Consider the following 7,678-nt stretch of genomic DNA (forward strand, 5'->3'; position numbering starts at 1 on the left):
GCCATTTCCTCACTAACCGTCCAGACTTCAGTATGTCGGCTTGATGTGAGAGTCTCTGTTATGTCTGGGGCACAAAGAGACATTGTCTGGAAGAAGAGGCGTAACCAGATCGAACACAAATATTTTCTGTCTTAACTCATTGACTGTCAAAGACCTAGAGCATGTTAGACTACTACTGCACATGCATGGTTCGCCCCCAATCCATCAAATATAATTTTCATCACAACCAATGAAAATGGTCGGATACTGAGTGTTGAGTTTCTGACACACCCTGTGTTGTCCTGATGATTGCTCTAGTCTAGAAAGTGATTATGTTCTGCTAGGATCTAACACTATTTTCTGTCTGTCTGTCTGACTGCCTTCTTGCATGTCTGTCTGTCTGTCTGTCTGTCTCTGTCTGTCTGTCTGTCTGTCTGTCTGTCTGTCTGTCTGTCTGTTTTGATTACATCAGCCAACACAGACACAGCAATGAACACAGACACAACCATACAAAATATAGACAACAATAAAAACATCACCCATCTATCACCTATAATAACAGCTAGTGCCAAGCTAGGTCCTCCTCCTCCTCTCTCTGCCACACCACCTAAGTCCCTCGCCTGTGCCGTTGCCATGTAACTTGTTGCTAGGTAACTAGGGTGAAGCCTTGCCCCAGTGTCTTGTATTGATCCTCCCAAGCCAAAGGGACACATTCATATTTGAGGAGCTGCCTGTGTCTTTCTGCAGTAAAGAGTGGAGCAGAGCATTGTCCCATTTTTAACTCCGGGGATATCCATGTTGTGTGTGCGGGCAAAATAAGCAGCCTGGGATGGAGACTATCAGTACCAAGACTGAGGGAGGAAGGGAAGGAATGGGCATGATAGATACACTGTGTAGAGGAGAGATGTAATGATCATGTAAGTGTACTATTACTAGGGCACTGACACTTCTCCAAATAAGAGTTGATCAGATATCAGATGTCCAAGAATCTATGACTACACCAGGGCTAACAGGAAACTACTACATCGTAGAAAATGTCAGCTAGTCTACACGCAACGAAGAGGGAAGAGAAGGCACTCTGTCTACATTAAGTTGCAGTAATGGAACTAATAGATGTGATTAAAACCATAAACAAATACACAGACAGATTGAGGAAATTGACTAGTAGATTTTCTGAAATGCATTGTGGTTCAATTACTATCAGATGTAGTAATGTTACTAACAGATTTTAGTCAATATTTCCAATACTATTTGATATAAACTCAATGGTTTACCCCTCCCTCCCTCCCATCCCTCCCTCCCTCCCATCCCTAACTCCATGGTGTAGAACCAGGATTGCTGCATCACCACTCTGCATTATCAGGGCATGTCTGATAAGATTGTATGAGATGATGATCTAGAATTCAGACAGACAGAGGGGGTAAGAGAGATGGCGACGGAGAGAGACACAGACAGACAGGCAGAGTGAGAGAGTGAGAGAAAGAAAGAGATCTAGAACAGTTGATCAGGCTGGCACTGGGGCCATGGAGACGAGGAGAAGGTCAGAGAGTGTGTGTATGCCAGCCTGTTCAGAGCAAAGTAGAGTGGAGCAGCCTTATCACGTGTAGCTCAACGTGCCATCCAAACCCAGCACAGCCTCGGGAGGAAGAAGAAAAAGAGAGGGAGGAGAGAGAGAGAGTGAGGGAGGACAGAGAGGGGGGGGGGGGGGGAGAGAGAGAGTGAGGGAACATAGAGAGGATAGAGAAGGTAAATGGGAAGCAGCAGGAGACAGAGAGAGGGAGAGAGAGAGAGAGAGAGAGAGAGAGAGAGAGAGAGAGAGAGAGAGAGAGAGAGAGAGAGAGAGAGAGAGAGAGAGAGAGAGGGGTTTCTTTGTGGTTACATTTTGTGAATTTGATGTGAATAGTCCAGTAGCCGGACTATTCACAGTTGATACTAGAGACACAGGCAATTGATCACTTCATGCACCAGAACACGAGTGGATGGGTTGTCCATGTAACCTCCCATAGAGTCCACCTATTAACTGACAGCCATATTTATTGGTCAGACTTGTGTTCGGTGCCCTTTTCAAAACAAATTAGAGACTGTTGCTCACTCCTCAGCCAATCCTGTGCTTGGGTGAGCGTCACCAAAACATAGTTCTGAAAGATGGCTGATGCGTAGGCCCTAATCCTCTCATACAAGTGTCTGGAAGATTCCAACTGGGAAGATAATAGCCACTAAAAACAAGGTTGTTGTTAGGGATGTGTTTTCTTGTTACCTGAAAAGGAGGCTCAGCAGGGGAAGGTATTCTTATCAAAAAGGCATTCATGAAATATCTGCAGGTTTGATTATTTTCGCTCCCCTCTCTTCCTCCTTCTCCCCGTCCTCATCCACCCGTCCTCCCCTCTTTCTCCTCCTCTTCTCCACCAGAGCCATGCTTGAAAGTGACTTCATCCTTTGTCCAGAGACAAATCACAAGGCTGTGAACACGGCCCGCATCCACACACACATACACACACACACAAACACACAGAACCGAGGAGGCAGACAAATGACATCATTCCTCCGCTGATGGGGCGGAGACTGGCAGCGTCAGCTTGGCATCACACTGGGGTGGCATTTCTCTGTGTGTGTGTGTGTGTGTGTGTGTGTGTGTGTGTGTGTGTGTGTGTGTGTGTGTGTGTGTGTGTGTGTGTGTGTGTGTGTGTGTGTGTGTGTGTGTGTGTGTGTGTGTGTGTGTGTGTGTGTGTTTGGGATTGCGTGTGAGTGCGTGTGTGTGTCGCTCTCACCACATAAGCTTTGTGTCAGACAGCCTCAGCTTGGCATCACTCTCACACAGCAATACAAAATACAGGTCATATTGGAGAAACGTAAGCCTATGAAGCAGGGGGGAAGTAAGCAGTCATGCTCGAGAGACTATTTTCACATGGCCTCAAATCATTATTTGCTAAAATATTTAACATGCCTTATGCGTGAGACGCCTAAGAATAATGTCTGGCACAAATCTTAGTAAAAACATTGGCAATTGTCTCTGACATGATTGAAATGAACGGTCTGCCAATAACAACATCTTGATCCATGTTACATCGATACATTCAATTATTAAATCAAATCAAATTGTATTTGTCACAATCGCCGAATACAACAGGTGTAGACCTTACAGTGAAATGCTTACTTACAAGCCCTTAACCAACAATTCAGTTTTAAGAAAAAAACTTGAAAAAGTAAGAGATAAGGATAACAAATAATTAAAGAGCAGCAGTAAAATAACAATAGTGGGGGTATATACAGAGTCAATGTGGAGGCTATATACAGAGTCAATGTGGAGCGTATATACAGAGTCAATGTGGAGGCTATATACAGAGTCAATGTGGAGGCTATATACAGAGTCAATGTGGAGGCTATATACAGAGTCAATGTGGAGGCTATATACAGAGTCAATGTGGAGGCTATATACAGAGTCAATGTGGAGGCTATATACAGACTCAATGTGGAGGCTATATACAGAGTCAATGTGCGGGGGCACCGGTGTCGAGGTAATTGAGGTAATATGTAGGTAGAGTTATTAAAGTGACTATGCATAGATAATAACAGAGAGTAGCAGCAGCGCAGCAGCGCAGAAGGGGGATGGTGGGGGGGGCAGTGCAAATAGTCTGGGTAGCCATTTGATTAGATGTTCAGGAGTCTTATGGCTTGGGGGTAGAAGCTGTTTAAAAGCCTCTTGGACCTAGACTTGGCGCTCCGGTACCGCTTGCTCCGATACCGCTTGCTCCAGTACCGCTCCAGTACCTCTTATCTTAGATTATTGAGACTGACAGTGTCCTGCTACTCTATACCACTTAGCCTGCTCTAGAGGGGATAAACACCTGCTGCCATGGTGATTATGCCCTTCCATTGTGACTGTCCTGCTGGTCTACATGGTGACCATTTGTAGCTCTAGAATATTGATTGACTCCATTCATGCTTTGTGCAACATTAACAGCTGTCCCCCATTTGGGAATTGAAATGAATGACCCAGAGCACAATGGTTCCTTCCCTATGTAAACACAGTTCCTCCCTGCTGCCACCAGACCTTCATTCAATGACTCATGTAAATGAGAAAGAGTAGGGAGGAGGGAGGTAGAGTTCCTGCCAGTCTTTCGGGGTGGGGAGAGACTGCTCGGCCTAATAAAATCATGAGCTAATCAACCACAGGGGACAGGTGGGGTACAAATGTGTTCCTAAAGCCCTGCAATCACTGTGTTTGTCTCTTCCTTTGGGTTGTAACAGTTCAGAGACATTCCTTTCAGAGAATGTACCTGCTATTAAATGCAGATTCTATTCCGGACCACTAAAGAGACCTGTCATGTTGTGATTGAGCTGAATTTAGTGCCACCCAAAAGCCCTGGTGATGTGGTCAGATTAGAGCCCACAATGCCAGAAGTTAACATGGCATCTGGACCTCGCCATGCCAGAAGTTCAAAATGGCAGCTGACTTGTCTCTTACTGTAATATTAAAGTGGATGTTGGTGTAATAATGTCAGGATCAGAGTAAAACGTCCAGATTGGAATTACGATTTCAACCACTCAATGTTGGTAGCTAAACAAATGGACATTGTATTTTTATCTCTACAACCCTGTGTAAAACTGATTAAACTGATACCACCAAACTATTGCTTTATCAGACACTGATATAAGCTAAAGTCATTCTGGCTAAAAAAGGCTTAGAGTAATATCCAAAGATAAAAGGGATGTCATAGGATATCATAGTGGCTCTCTGCCATGAGTCTCCATTCACCACTAAATACTTTAGTGGTTGTTAGCCCGTAGCATTACAGCCATCTATCTGTACTTTATATCACCCACTGTACTTTCTTCTGTCAATAACCTTGTTGTTACCACCTCCTTTGCTCCTCCCTCCTCCTCCTTCTCCTTAATTCACCTCTCATTGCTGTCTACCTCCTCCCTCATCATATCTTTACCTCCCTTTGGTTCCCTCCTCTATCCACGTCCCCCCATCTCTGCCCTGACATCCTGGTCCCAGAGGAACGCTGTGATGGTAACGAGCCTTGATTCAGCAACACAACTCCAACTCCACCTCTTCTGCACTATCATTTAGTCAGCCTCTCTCTCCCTCTCTCACCCTGTACCCCTGCCCACCCCTCCATTGAGTCAGCTTCTCTCTCTCCATGGCCCCAGTGCCAGCCTTACAAGTTCCAACTGCTCTCCCTCCCTCCCTCCCCCTCCCTCCCTCTTTTCTTTCTTTCTTTTTCTTCCCTCTACCTTTCTACCCCCCCCCCCACACCACCAATCTCGCTCTTCTGAAAGCTCCCCTGCCTCCAGCTGGCTCCAGGGCTCAGACTGCTCCCAACATGAATCTGAAAACAAGCGTTTCCCAAGTGGGCCAGGCTCTCACTTCACTGATGTATGTTCGGTACCAATGCTGCAGTGTACTGCAGTGTACTAAAATGAATATGTATCCATGTTGTGTGTCATTTGAGCACTTTCCACATTTTTAAATGGTTTTGATTACCTCAGTTAAATGCTAGGCATTTCTAGAGTTGCATTTTTCTACTTTATTGCAAAATGCCAAACATCATCAAAGAGCAAGATGCACAACATAGCTTAATATATCCTGCTACATCTACAATAACAGAGACACAGGTCAGACTGTTATTCAGGTAGGTTGTAAAATGGTGATACTTAAAAGAAGAAGTATAGTCTGTCAAAGCCTTATGCATATCTAGAAATGCTGACGGAGCACAGTAGATATTTCAATGTCTATGTCCAATGCAATTATCATTAATGCTTTGCTTAGTAAATTATTCATAAACTCATTTAAGCGATTAACCTCTGATTAATAGATGTGTTTACTTATTCTTTAAAGTCTAATCTCCTAGAAGGTGGAGGTGGACATAATGCAGAAACACAATGTGGTTTAGGAATAGCCCTCTCAATGGAAACACACTACAGTTGGTTATCACCACCCTACTCCACACAGAGACAATCAATTCTGCCATGTCATAGAAAGAGAGAGAGAGCGTGTCGCATCTATAATATTGAGCTAATGGGACAGAAACACCAGGGTGATGCCCCTGGCTGGCTGTCGCCTGCCCTGAGTCATCAAGAGGTCACACCACTAATCTGGGGCTCTGATAGGGCAGGAGGGTGATGGGCTTGAGGGAAGCTTTGGCCTCATCCTCAATAACCTGAGGGTGACCACAGTCACTCAAAATAATGCCACTATATTTAGTGTTCAAGTCTTGATATTGAGGTGTTTGAGCATGACATGGAGTTACAAGGGCAAAGGGTATACAAAACAGGCCTGGAAATAAATTATAGAGCACATACAGTCTTCACAGGTATTCTGGGCAGCAGTCTTTAATCATGTAACCTACCATAAAAGGATATTCCTTTGTCTTTTATCCAAATACTTTTAGTAAAGGTGTGATGACCTAATTATTATTCTACATTGTATCACAAATCAAAATAAATCTCTCCAAAAGATTTCCTTCCAGATTTGATTGAAAACCATTTTGGGCTGTTCAGTAGAATATTAGAATAACATAAATAAAACAGCAACACTGCAGCAATTTCCATTAAATTTGCATATCGGGTCTAATTTAAGACCAAGTGGTTAGTCATCCTCTACTTTTGTCCAAATGGACAGCACGGGATGTATTTCTGTGTGTTTATATATGCTGTGCAGTGCAGTGGACTCACAAACATAAGCACTGAACACACACACACACACACACACACACACACACACACACACACACACACACACACACACACACACACACACACACACACACACACACACACACACACACACACATACACACACACGGGCACATGGGTGCCTGCAGAGTGAATGGTATAGATAGTGAGGTGGGGGCTGAGAAGCAGCTTGCAGGCTCCCAGGGAGAGAAAGGAGAAGCAGAGAAAGATATTATGTAACACTCATGTTATGTAAGTTATGGTTGTATATCAAATCAAATGTATTTATGAAGCCCTTTTGACATCAGCAGATGTCACAAAGTGCTTATACAGAAACCCAGCCTAAAACCCTAAAAAGCAAGCAATGAGAATGTAGAAGCACGGTGGCCAGGAAAAACTCCCTAGAAAGGAAGAAACCTAGACAGGAACCATGCACTGAGGGGTGGCCAGTCCTCTTCTGGCTGTGCTGGGTGGAGATTATAAGAATACATGGCCATTAAGGCCAGTTTGTTCTTCAAGATGTTCAAAAGTTCACACGGTAGATGACCAGCAGGGTCAAATAATAATCACAGTGGTTGTAGAGGGTACAACAGGTCAGTACCTCAGGAGTAAAAGTCAGTTGGCTTTTCATACCCGAGCATTCAGAGGTTGAGACAGCAGGTGCGGTAGAGAGAGAGAGGGGGGGGGGGGAGAGAGAGGGAGAGAGAGAGAGTCGAAAACAGCAGGTCCAGGACAAGGTAGCACGTCCAGTGCACAGGTCAGGAATCCATAGCCGCAGGGAAAACTGTTGAAACTGGAGCAGCAGCATGACCAGGTGGACTGTGGACAGCTATGAGTCATCAGGCTAGGTAGTCCCGTGGTCCCGTGTGGCTCAGTTGGTAGAGCATGGCGCTTGCAACGCCAGGGTTGTGGGTTCATTCCCCACGGGGGGACCAGGATGAATATGTATGAACTTTCCAATTTGTAAGTCGCTCTGGATAAGAGCGTCAGCTAAATGACTTAAATGTAAATGTAAATG

The sequence above is a fragment of the Salvelinus alpinus genome, chromosome 26 (genome assembly GCF_045679555.1).
Source record: "Salvelinus alpinus chromosome 26, SLU_Salpinus.1, whole genome shotgun sequence".
Lineage (NCBI taxonomy): Eukaryota > Metazoa > Chordata > Actinopteri > Salmoniformes > Salmonidae > Salvelinus > Salvelinus alpinus.